The sequence below is a fragment of the Pseudophryne corroboree genome, chromosome 9, assembly GCF_028390025.1.
Source record: "Pseudophryne corroboree isolate aPseCor3 chromosome 9, aPseCor3.hap2, whole genome shotgun sequence".
NCBI lineage: Eukaryota > Metazoa > Chordata > Amphibia > Anura > Myobatrachidae > Pseudophryne > Pseudophryne corroboree.
This window is the reverse complement of record NC_086452.1, coordinates 68120263-68133607: the sequence shown is the minus strand read 5'-3', so window position 1 is coordinate 68133607 and position 13345 is coordinate 68120263.

Sequence of the window (13345 nt, the reverse complement as noted above, 5' to 3'; positions counted from 1 at the left end):
CACATCATGCTGAATTGAATAGCTCTGGGAGCTTCCTCCCGGCGCTATTCAATTCCCTTTGAATGGAATCGACTCCAAAGTGACTATTGAAAAATGACTGCTCACCATGAAGAGAATGCTCCACAAATATTAGAGCTTTAACATGCATTCTTGTTGATCTGCTGTGGTGACCAGGATCGGTATGAAATACCTACAATCAAAATCCCGACGAACAAAATCCCGACAGCAATTGACCGACGGTCAAAATCCCAACAAGGTCAAAATCCCGATATGGACAAAATACCGACAAGGTCAAAATTCCGACATTTAAAATGTTGACAGGTCAAAAGGCCGACATAAGATTTTCATTGTTTTTTTGTGTGTCGACATAGGTCGACATGGACACCATATAAGTGTCCCGCGTCCCCTCACATGGCTCCCTGCACTCGCCATGCTTCTTAGACACTATTATATTCCCCCTCCACGTCCACTGGGATGGTAAAGTTTGCACAAGTCGGTTTCAATTAAAAAATCATGAAAAACTCATGTCAACTTTTTGACCTGTCGACATTATAAATGTTGGTATTTTGACCATGTCGGGATTTTGACCATCGGTCAACTGCTGTCGGTATTTTGACCGTCGAGATTTTGATTTTCGGTAAATTGACTACATCCCGTGGTGACCACTTAAAGTAATGGTGAACGATTCTTGTCCCTCCAGTTCTTTGAACTCAACCGCGCTGCCATGGCAAGACTACAAATAGCACTAGTGACCGGAAGTGTCGGGCCCAGAGGTGCAACCGGCGGGGTTGTGGCAGACGCCAGGGAGGAAGTCACTTATGTATTTATATGTCACCTATGGGGTATATTCAATTGAAGGCGAAAAATGTTGTCTGTCAAAAAATCGTCAGTTTTCGACTTTTTAAGGTCGAATCCTGATTCGACCTATTCAATATATCCCTACATTGAATTCGACTTGTCGAAAAGCACGTGGATCGGCGGAATAGCTGCCGATCCACGTGCTTGTGTTGAAAACCTTTTCGACCATCTCAGTCCGATATCAAAAGATATTGGGCTGAGATGTGGACGCAGAGGAGGAGAGGGGGGAGGAGCTTCAGGGAGACGGGGGGACAGCCGGCGGGCATACAGGGGAGATCAGCGCTACAGTAGCGCTGCAGCTGGATGTCACTCAGCCACCCGACCTCACTGTAGCTTCCACCTGGCTCCAGCACGCTGCCGGAGCCAGGTGGAAGCTGCTGTGAGGTCGGGCGGCTGAGTGATATCCTGCTGCAGCGCTACTGTAGCGCTGATCTCCCTGTATGCCCGCCGGCTGTCTCCCCGCGGCTTGCCCCCCTTCTCCTCCTCTGTGTCCTATCTCAATTCGACTTGAAAAAGTTTAATTAACATGGGATTGAATAGGGGTTGTCGGATCCATTCCGACAAATACATGTCGGAATGGATCCGACTTTAATTGAATATACCCCAATGTGTTTTATCACTCATATAATGTCCTAAAGAAGTGGTATATGACCCCGAACCTTGACTTTTGAATATATGTTTATACACCTGATTTCAAGTCTCTGAGAGCCGCCTCATGTTTTTTGGATGTACATTGGGGATATTGTCCCCAGGGGAAGACAGCAGAGCCAGGTAGCCCTATTAGGATTTGTGAGTGCCGGGGACTGTGTGCTCGATCTCCTCCAGCGCACTCAAGATTCCTCCAAGGGCTTACTTGCTAGGGTGCCCTCCACTAGGGTACAGCGTCTCCAATACATCCAGCAAGAATGAGGCGGCACTCAGAGAATTATGGGTGGAATTCAAATGTTTGAAAAGTCAGTTGGATGTCTGTTTTTTCCTGTCTATTAGATAGGAAATAAACAGACTCCCAAATGACTTTTCAAACATTTGAATCTCCCCCATGGTGTCAATCGTGTATGAAAAAAATCACAGCATCAACGTTTGGGGATGTGCTTCCCTTCATCAGGATTGATCACGTATCTCCACTCAGTTGTGGTGGTAATCCTGATAAAAGATTGCTTCAGTGTGACTCCAAATAGATATTTCTGCTGGACACAGTCCATACTTGCCTATCTGACCCTCTCCATGAGGGAGAAAATGCTCTGTTCCTGGACTTTCCTGGTAATGTATGATTGCCATCACCTGTGGTGAGCTAGTTAATTAATAAAAAAGGTGTTTCACCACAGGTGATGGCAATCATACATTACCAGGAAAGTCCAGGAACAGAGCATTTTCTCCCTCATGGAGAGGGTCAGGTAGGCAAGTATGACACAGTCTCACCCAAAGGTTTAAAATACAGGAAAAGTTGGGGCTGCATTGCTTTTTGAAACATAATGTTATTTTCTAATACAATGATACTTTGTATATTATACGTTATGTTCTCCTGTGTACTTTAACTTTATGTATTGTAATGTTATTTGTGTGTATTTTATGTGTTGGTGCATACCTCCCAACATGACCCTCTCCAGGAGGGACACAATGCTCTGCTTCTGGACTTTTCTCTTAATTTATGATTGCCATCACCTGTTTTTAACAGGTTAATGGATAAGAAAGATGTCACAGCACAGGTGATGGCAATCATAAATTAAGGGAACAGTCCAGAAGCAGAGCATAATGTCCCTCATGGAGAGGGTCATGTTGGGAGGTATGTTGGTGCGCTTGATTGGTTTTCCATTACAGGTGTTGGTGCCTGATTAGGCATGCTATTTAAATGTTTGTAATGTGTGAAACGTTGAAATAAAGAAGTGATTTTATTCGGTCTCCTAGTGCCACCTGTTTCCTCTTATGAGGATAGTTTTGCTATATATATATATATATATATATATATATATATATATATATATATTTATTTTATACTGTATCTATCAAGTTATCTAGTGAGGACTTTTCAGTTATACGACTCAGTACTGCTTGTACGTAACAGGCATTAACGATAGTGATTTTCCTATCGCTGCAATATAGAGTATAATAAAATATAATTAAGAGACCCAAAGACTGGGTCAGTACAAATTACAAACACAACTTCCTCCCGAATATCACTATAATTCACATACAGAGTAGTTGGACATCACACATTGAATATTATATAGTTTTATGACATCTTTCATTATTTTACAACAAAAATAATTTCTTGCTGTTAACAAAGGAAAACATTCTATAAAACCAAATAATATTATTACCACAATACACCATGAAAGTAATTAACGTCTCTGAACAATGATACTCACATTGTGTGCCTCCTGTGGGATTGGTGCGCAATTCACAGTAATCATCAGGACGCAGAGCAGAAGTAGAATCGCCAAATTCGCCATCTAGTCCTCTGGCCACAGCACAGGCTCCTCTGACTCTTATCCTCGTCTCAGGCTGCCACTGGGAGCAGATTATTCAGCAAGTTGTAACTAGTGGGATTGCCCTATAATTAATTGCATCATTGTAAACCAGTTCTGCTGCTATGGCATACCTCCCAACATGACCCTCTCCAGGAGGGACAGAATGCTCTGCTCCTGCACTTCCCTCTTAATCTATGATTGACATCACCTGTGCTGAAACACCTGTCTTATCCATTAACCTGTTCAACACAGGTGCCAGCAATCATTTATTTAGAGAAAAGTCCAGAAGCAGAGCATTGTGTCCCTCCTGGAGAGGGTCATGTTGTGAGGTATGCGATAGACCACAGGTTCTCAAACTCAGTCCTCAGGACCCCACACAGTGCATGTTTTGCAGGTCTCCTCACAAAATCACAAGTGAAATAATTAGCTCCACCTGTGGACCTTTCAAAATGTGTCAGTGAGTAATTAATACACCTGTGCAGCTGCTGGGTTACCTGCAAAACATGCACTGTGTGGGGTCCTGAGGACCGAGTTTGAGAACCACTGCAATAGACAATAATATTATTCATCTTTCTCTGCAGATCTGGTTCACATTCCCCTGTTTAGACTACCTCCTTTCACACTTACATGGGAATCCCGGGTTTTTGGACGTAAACGCGCATCGACCAAGGATTTCTGTATGTGTGAATGCAAAACTACCCGGGACTAAGGGCTCTATTTACTAAGCCTTGGATGGAGATATAGTCGCTGGAGATAAAGTACCAGCCAATCGGCTTCTAACTGCCATGTCACATGCTGTGTTGACAGTGAAAAATGACAGGAGCCGATCGGCTGTTACTTTATCTCCAGCAACTTTATCTCCATCCAAGGCTTAGTAAATAGACCCCTAAGTCATGGGTCCATGACCCTGCTCCTGACCAACATCACAGAGCTGAGTCCCGGGAATTTGCTGGCTTGCTGGACCCAGCAAATTTCGAGTCACATGTCTGAAAGCGATACTGCACATTGTTAAATTGTGAAGATGATTATATTACTGATCTCCATAGAGATCTGCTGAACATTGCTCAGTTCCATCTACCCCCCGACCAGCAGCTGTTTAAACATACCTCCCAACCTGACCCTCTCCAGGAGGGACAGATTGCTCTGCTCCTGGACTTCCCTCTTAATTTATGATTGCCATCACCTGTGCTGAAACACCTTTCTTATCCATTAACCTGTTCAACACAGGTGCCGGCAATCATAGATTAAGAGATAAGTCCAGAAGCAGAGCATTGTGTCCCTCCTGGAGAGGGTCATGTTGGGAGGTATGGTTTAAGTGAGATGGGGGGCCTGTGTGCAGGGTCTGTGTGGGCCCCATCCTCTCTATTAGTACAGGAGGCTCAGGCTTTGTGCCACAGTCTACTGCGCATATGCAGGTCTCCGGTAACATGGTGCCCAGACCTCTCTCCCTGGACTTCCCTACTGCACATGTGCAAATCACTAGGAAAATGGCTGCCGCACCATTGTCCCTGGTACTTCTGAGGCTCTGCATTGTCGGGCCGCTGGCTGGTGCAGGGCTCCAGAAACAGCAGAGAAGTGGCTCCAGAAACAGAGAGAAGTGGCTCCAGAAACAGCAGAGAAGTGGCTCCAGAAACAGCAGAGAAGTTAATATAACTATAAATGGGTGCAGGGAAGGCCCTCCTGGACCCTGGGGCTGGTGTGCATCACACCCCCTGCACCCATTATAGATACACTATTGTCTCTGACAATTATACACTAATAGACTGTGTTTTTAAAAGTGTTACAGACTTTGGAGTCTATTCATGAAGCAGTGAAAAGTATGGAGAACTGAGCCTGTGGAGAAGTTGCCCATGGCAACCGATCAGCTGCTCCGTACAAATTATAAATGTTACTTCAATGCTGATTGGCTGCCATGGGCAACTTCTCCACTGGCTCACTTCTCCACACTTTACACTGCTTCATGAATAGACCCCTTTGGTCGTCTATTTACTAAGCCTTGGATGGAGATAAAGTGGATGGAGATAAAGTACCAACCAACCTGCTCCTTACAGTCATTTTTCAAACACAGCCTGTGACATGACAGTTAGGAGCTGATTGATTGCTACTTTATCTCCTTCCATGGCTTAAGCTGGCCATTCAACTACAGATTTAGTGTCAGATCTGGCTGGTTGGAATGAAAATCTGGTAATGGATGAGAGCAAATGACAACTGACCATTTGCTCCCAAACACTGTAAAACAGACAAAAATGGTAAATCTGACAAATTGGTTAAATCCACGTCCGTTTTGACAGTTTTACGGCATTTATGGGCAGCTGTCATTTGTGCTCATCCATTACCAGGTTTTCATTCCAACCGTCCAGATCTGACAATAAATCTTTAGCTGTATTGGCAGCATTATACTGGGTACACACTAATAGATATATCTGCAGATCAATTGATCTGCAAATATATCTATGGACGGACGGGGCAGTGTGTCGAGCTTACACACTGCCTGATCTGTCGGGACTGACGTCATGAACTGGCAGGTATTTACACCCACCTGCCTAGTTCAGTCGTCAGTCACCACCGGCTGCTGCAGCTTGTGTACGGGCGGGCGAGAGTTCCTTTCTAACAACCGAAACCTGTAACTTTCACCTGAGTACGTAGTTACCAGACTTTAAGCATTATTCGGAGGTGGACGCACGGCCGATGTTTGTGCAGTTGAGTGATTATTTGCTACTGCACCTGCATGAAAAGTCCTGAAAACCCCTGCGGCACATGTGTTCCCCTGAGTGTACGTACAGATCACTGTTGCGCACAGAGTCGCTGGCATTAGAACTGGTGGAGCAGCACCATGGGAGTTCCTTGGCAGTGTCTGGGAGGTGGCCTGAAGATGGTAAAGGCTGCTGCATGGGTGTATTATGGCAAGGTTACAGGAAGGCTTAGACTGGCCCACAGGGGTACAGGGGAACCCACCGGTGGGCCCCGCTGTCTGGGGGGGCCACCTCCTTCTCTAAGGATCAGGTTCCAGAATGTGCACTTAAATTATACATCATACATATGTTACCTTATACTGGACTATGGTGTATTTTCTACACAGTAGCGGATCTTGCCACGGGCAAGCAGGACTTTTGCCCGGGGCACCGCCTTCCGGAGGGCACTGAGGCCATCCGGAGGGTGCCGCACCATGGCAAGATCCGCTACTATGCCCCCCGCTTTGTCCCCCGCTGTGAAGGGAACTAGACGCTACACATCTAGTTTCCCTTTGTGGAGAGGACCTTTGCTGTGCGGTGCGTGATGACATCACCGCACATCATTGTGGGAGCGACACAGACGCTAGGGGTCATATTTGACCTCTAGTGTCTGTCTATGCTGTGCTATGGGAGAGACGGATCCGAGGAGAGGAGCGGCGCCGGCGGAGGTCTGCAGCGGTAGGGAATCAGGAGCGGGGATTGTAAGTATTCTTTTTTTTGTGTGTGTGTAAGCGGTGCTACTCTACAGGGGGCACAAATGGGGGCACAACTCTACAGGGGGCATAACTGACCTCGCCCCCTGTATGAAGCCACGCCCCTATTTTCCGTCGGCGGCGCCAAAAGGGCTAGAGCCAGCCCTATTTCTACAGTGCACTGCTGTTATTAATCTGTTATTAATCTGGTACATTACCATGCATGCAGCAGCTGAATTTACTGTATATATTTATGAATGGTACCAGATATTGCACTTTCTAATGGTTAGTCAAACCAATGAGGTGGCAAGCCACCCCCCCTCTGCGGACTGGTCACACCCCTAAACACAGGGCCGTCTTAACAACAGTGTAGGCCCCTGGGCACAGCAATGCACTGTGGCCCCTGCCCATCCTCCAGTGGTAGGAGTGGGGGTGCTATCAGCGGCAGCTGTGAGGTCCCACGGGTGGTAGGAGGTGTTGTATCTTCCGCTCAGCACATAGGACCTGGATCAGTAATTTCTGCTAATTACTGTACTTCTTTACTGCACAGATGGTGGGAGATGGGGCGAGAGGGAGAACACTAAACTGTAGAAGGGGCATTGGGCTGAATGAAGGCTCCCTGGTACATGACTTCCAGGGTGGTAAGGGTTGTTTAATACACAGGGGAGAGGTGGATAGTAGAGATGAGCGCCTGAAATTTTTCGGGTTTTGTGTTTTGGTTTTGGGTTCGGTTCCGCGGCCGTGTTTTGGGTTCGAACGCGTTTTGGCAAAACCTCACCGAATTTTTTTTGTCGGATTCGGGTGTGTTTTGGATTCGGGTGTTTTTTTCCAAAAACACTAAAAAACAGCTTAAATCATAGAATTTGGGGGTCATTTTGATCCCAAAGTATTATTAACCTCAAAAACCATAATTTACACTCATTTTCAGTCTATTCTGAATACCTCACACCTCACAATATTATTTTTAGTCCTAAAATTTGCACCGAGGTCGCTGTGTGAGTAAGATAAGCGACCCTAGTGGCCGACACAAACACCGGGCCCATCTAGGAGTGGCACTGCAGTGTCACGCAGGATGTCCCTTCCAAAAAACCCTCCCCAAACAGCACATGACGCAAAGAAAAAAAGAGGCGCAATGAGGTAGCTGTGTGAGTAAGATTAGCGACCCTAGTGGCCGACACAAACACCGGGCCCATCTAGGAGTGGCACTGCAGTGTCACGCAGGATGTCCCTTCCAAAAAACCCTCCCCAAACAGCACATGACGCAAAGAAAAAAAGAGGCGCAATGAGGTAGCTGTGTGAGTAAGATTAGCGACCCTAGTGGCCGACACAAACACCGGGCCCATCTAGGAGTGGCACTGCAGTGTCACGCAGGATGGCCCTTCCAAAAAACCCTCCCCAAACAGCACATGACGCAAAGAAAAAAAGAGGCGCAATGAGGTAGCTGTGTGAGTAAGATTAGCGACCCTAGTGGCCAACACAAACACCGGGCCCATCTAGGAGTGGCACTGCAGTGTCACGCAGGATGGCCCTTCCAAAAAACCCTCCCCAAACAGCACATGACGCAAAGAAAAAAAGAGGCGCAATGAGGTAGCTGACTGTGTGAGTAAGATTAGCGACCCTAGTGGCCGACACAAACACCGGGCCCATCTAGGAGTGGCACTGCAGTGTCACGCAGGATGTCCCTTCCAAAAAACCCTCCCCAAACAGCACATGACGCAAAGAAAAAAAGAGGCGCAATGAGGTAGCTGACTGTGTGAGTAAGATTAGCGACCCTAGTGGCCGACACAAACACCGGGCCCATCTAGGAGTGGCACTGCAGTGTCACGCAGGATGGCCCTTCCAAAAAACCCTCCCCAAACAGCACATGACGCAAAGAAAAAAAGAGGCGCAATGAGGTAGCTGTGTGAGTAAGATTAGCGACCCTAGTGGCCGACACAAACACCGGGCACATCTAGGAGTGGCACTGCAGTGTCACGCAGGATGTCCCTTCCAAAAAACCCTCCCCAAACAGCACATGACGCAAAGAAAAAAAGAGGCGCAATGAGGTAGCTGACTGTGTGAGTAAGATTAGCGACCCTAGTGGCCGACACAAACACCGGGCCCATCTAGGAGTGGCACTGCAGTGTCACGCAGGATGTCCCTTCCAAAAAACCCTCCCCAAACAGCACATGACGCAAAGAAAAAAAGAGGCGCAATGAGGTAGCTGACTGTGTGAGTAAGATTAGCGACCCTAGTGGCCGACACAAACACCGGGCCCATCTAGGAGTGGCACTGCAGTGTCACGCAGGATGTCCCTTCCAAAAAACCCTCCCCAAACAGCACATGACGCAAAGAAAAAAAGAGGCGCAATGAGGTAGCTGACTGTGTGAGTAAGATTAGCGACCCTAGTGGCCGACACAAACACCGGGCCCATCTAGGAGTGGCACTGCAGTGTCACGCAGGATGTCCCTTCCAAAAAACCCTCCCCAATCAGCACATGATGCAAAGAAAAAGAAAAGAAAAAAGAGGTGCAAGATGGAATTGTCCTTGGGCCCTCCCACCCACCCTTATGTTGTATAAACAAAACAGGACATGCACACTTTAACCAACCCATCATTTCAGTGACAGGGTCTGCCACACGACTGTGACTGATATGACGGGTTGGTTTGGACCCCCCCCAAAAAAAGAAGCAATTAATCTCTCCTTGCACAAACTGGCTCTACAGAGGCAAGATGTCCACCTCATCTTCACCCTCCGATATATCACCGTGTACATCCCCCTCCTCACAGATTATCAATTCGTCCCCACTGGAATCCACCATCTCAGCTCCCTGTGTACTTTGTGGAGGCAATTGCTGCTGGTCAATGTCTCCGCGGAGGAATTGATTATAATTCATTTTAATGAACATCATCTTCTCCACATTTTCTGGATGTAACCTCGTACGCCGATTGCTGACAAGGTGAGCGGCGGCACTAAACACTCTTTCGGAGTACACACTTGTGGGAGGGCAACTTAGGTAGAATAAAGCCAGTTTGTGCAAGGGCCTCCAAATTGCCTCTTTTTCCTGCCAGTATAAGTACGGACTGTGTGACGTGCCTACTTGGATGCGGTCACTCATATAATCCTCCACCATTCTATCAATGTTGAGAGAATCATATGCAGTGACAGTAGACGACATGTCCGTAATCGTTGTCAGGTCCTTCAGTCCGGACCAGATGTCAGCATCAGCAGTCGCTCCAGACTGCCCTGCATCACCGCCAGCGGGTGGGCTCGGAATTCTGAGCCTTTTCCTCGCACCCCCAGTTGCGGGAGAATGTGAAGGAGGAGATGTTGACAGGTCGCGTTCCGCTTGACTTGACAATTTTGTCACCAGCAGGTCTTTCAACCCCAGCAGACCTGTGTCTGCCGGAAAGAGAGATCCAAGGTAGGCTTTAAATCTAGGATCGAGCACGGTGGCCAAAATGTAGTGCTCTGATTTCAACAGATTGACCACCCGTGAATCCTTGTTAAGCGAATTAAGGGCTCCATCCACAAGTCCCACATGCCTAGCGGAATCGCTCCCTTTTAGCTCCTTCTTCAATGCCTCCAGCTTCTTCTGCAAAAGCCTGATGAGGGGAATGACCTGACTCAGGCTGGCAGTGTCTGAACTGACTTCACGTGTGGCAAGTTCAAAGGGCATCAGAACCTTGCACAACGTTGAAATCATTCTCCACTGCGCTTGAGACAGGTGCATTCCATCTCCTATATCGTGCTCAATTGTATAGGCTTGAATGGCCTTTTGCTGCTCCTCCAACCTCTGAAGCATATAGAGGGTTGAATTCCACCTCGTTACCACTTCTTGCTTCAGATGATGGCAGGGCAGGTTCAGTAGTTTTTGGTGGTGCTCCAGTCTTCTGTACGTGGTGCCTGTACGCCGAAAGTGTCCCGCAATTTTTCTGGCCACCGACAGCATCTCTTGCACGCCCCTGTCGTTTTTTAAAAAATTCTGCACCACCAAATTCAAGGTATGTGCAAAACATGGGACGTGCTGGAATTTGCCCATATTTAATGCACACACAATATTGCTGGCGTTGTCCGATGCCACAAATCCACAGGAGAGTCCAATTGGGGTAAGCCATTCCGCGATGATCTTCCTCAGTTGCCGTAAGAGGTTTTCAGCTGTGTGCGTATTCTGAAAAGCGGTGATACAAAGCGTAGCCTGCCTAGGAAAGAGTTGGCGTTTGCGAGATGCTGCTACTGGTGCCGCTGCTGCTGTTCTTGCGGCGGGAGTCCATACATCTACCCAGTGGGCTGTCACAGTCATATAGTCCTGACCCTGCCCTGCTCCACTTGTCCACATGTCCGTGGTTAAGTGGACATTGGGTACAACTGCATTTTTTAGGACACTGGTGACTCTTTTTCTGACGTCCGTGTACATTCTCGGTATCGCCTGCCTACAGAAGTGGAACCTAGATGGTATTTGGTAACGGGGGCACACTGCCTCAATAAATTGTCTAGTTCCCTGTGAACTAACGGCGGATACCGGACGCACGTCTAACACCAACATAGTTGTCAAGGACTCAGTTATCCGCTTTGCAGTAGGATGACTGCTGTGATATTTCATCTTCCTCGCAAAGGACTGTTGAACAGTCAATTGCTTACTGGAAGTAGTACAAGTGGGCTTACGACTTCCCCTCTGGGATGACCATCGACTCCCAGCGGCAACAACAGCAGCGCCAGCAGCAGTAGGCGTTACACGCAAGGCTGCATCGGAGGAATCCCAGGCAGGAGAGGACTCGTCAGACTTGCCAGTGACATGGCCTGCAGGACTATTGGCATTCCTGGGGAAGGAGGAAATTGACACTGAGGGAGTTGGTGGGGTGGTTTGCGTGAGCTTGGTTACAAGAGGAAGGGATTTACTGGTCAGTGGACTGCTTCCGCTGTCACCCAAAGTTTTTGAACTTGTCACTGACTTATTATGAATGCGCTGCAGGTGACGTATAAGGGAGGATGTTCCGAGGTGGTTAACGTCCTTACCCCTACTTATTACAGCTTGACAAAGGGAACACACGGCTTGACACCTGTTGTCCGCATTTCTGGTGAAATACCTCCACACCGAAGAGCTGATTTTTTTGGTATTTTCACCTGGCATGTCAACGGCCATATTCCTCCCACGGACAACAGGTGTCTCCCGGGGTGCCTGACTTAAACAAACCACCTCACCATCAGAATCCTCCTGGTCAATTTCCTCCCCAGCGCCAGCAACACCCATATCCTCCTCATCCTGGTGTACTTCAACACTGACATCTTCAATCTGACTATCAGGAACTGGACTGCGGGTGCTCCTTCCAGCACTTGCAGGGGGCGTGCAAATGGTGGAAGGCGCATGCTCTTCACGTCCAGTGTTGGGAAGGTCAGGCATCGCAACCGACACAATTGGACTCTCCTTGTGGATTTGGGATTTCAAAGAACGCACAGTTCTTTGCGGTGCTTTTGCCAGCTTGAGTCTTTTCAGTTTTCTAGCGAGAGGCTGAGTGCTTCCATCCTCATGTGAAGCTGAACCACTAGCCATGAACATAGGCCAGGGCCTCAGCCGTTCCTTGCCACTCCGTGTGGTAAATGGCATATTGGCAAGTTTACGCTTCTCCTCCGACAATTTTATTTTAGGTTTTGGAGTCCTTTTTTTACTGATATTTGGTGTTTTGGTTTTGACATGCTCTGTACTATGCCATTGGGCATCGGCCTTGGCAGACGACGTTGCTGGCATTTCATCGTCTCGGCCATGACTAGTGGCAGCAGCTTCAGCACGAGGTGGAAGTGGATCTTGATCTTTCCCTAATTTTGGAACCTCAACATTTTTGTTCTCCATATTTTAATAGGCACAACTAAAAGGCACCTCAGGTAAACAATGGAGATGGATGGATTGGATACTAGTATACAATTATGGACGGGCTGCCGAGTGCCGACACAGAGGTAGCCACAGCCGTGAACTACCGCACTGTACTGTGTCTGCTGCTAATATATAGACTGGTTGATAAAGAGATAGTATACTCGTAACTAGTATGTATGTATAAAGAAAGAAAAAAAAACCACGGTTAGGTGGTATATACAATTATGGACGGGCTGCCGAGTGCCTGACACAGAGGTAGCCACAGCCGTGAACTACCGCACTGTACTGTGTCTGCTGCTAATATATAGACTGGTTGATAAAGAGATAGTATACTCGTAACTAGTATGTATGTATAAAGAAAGAAAAAAAAACCACGGTTAGGTGGTATATACAATTATGGACGGGCTGCCGAGTGCCGACACAGAGGTAGCCACAGCCGTGAACTACCGCACTGTACTGTGTCTGCTGCTAATATATAGACTGGTTGATAAAGAGATAGTATACTCGTAACTAGTATGTATGTATAAAGAAAGAAAAAAAAACCACGGTTAGGTGGTATATACAATTATGGACGGGCTGCCGAGTGCCGACACAGAGGTAGCCACAGCCGTGAACTACCGCACTGTACTGTGTCTGCTGCTAATATATAGACTGGTTGATAAAGAGATAGTATACTCGTAACTAGTATGTATGTATAAAGAAAGAAAAAAAAACCACGGTTAGGTGGTATATACAATTATGGACGGG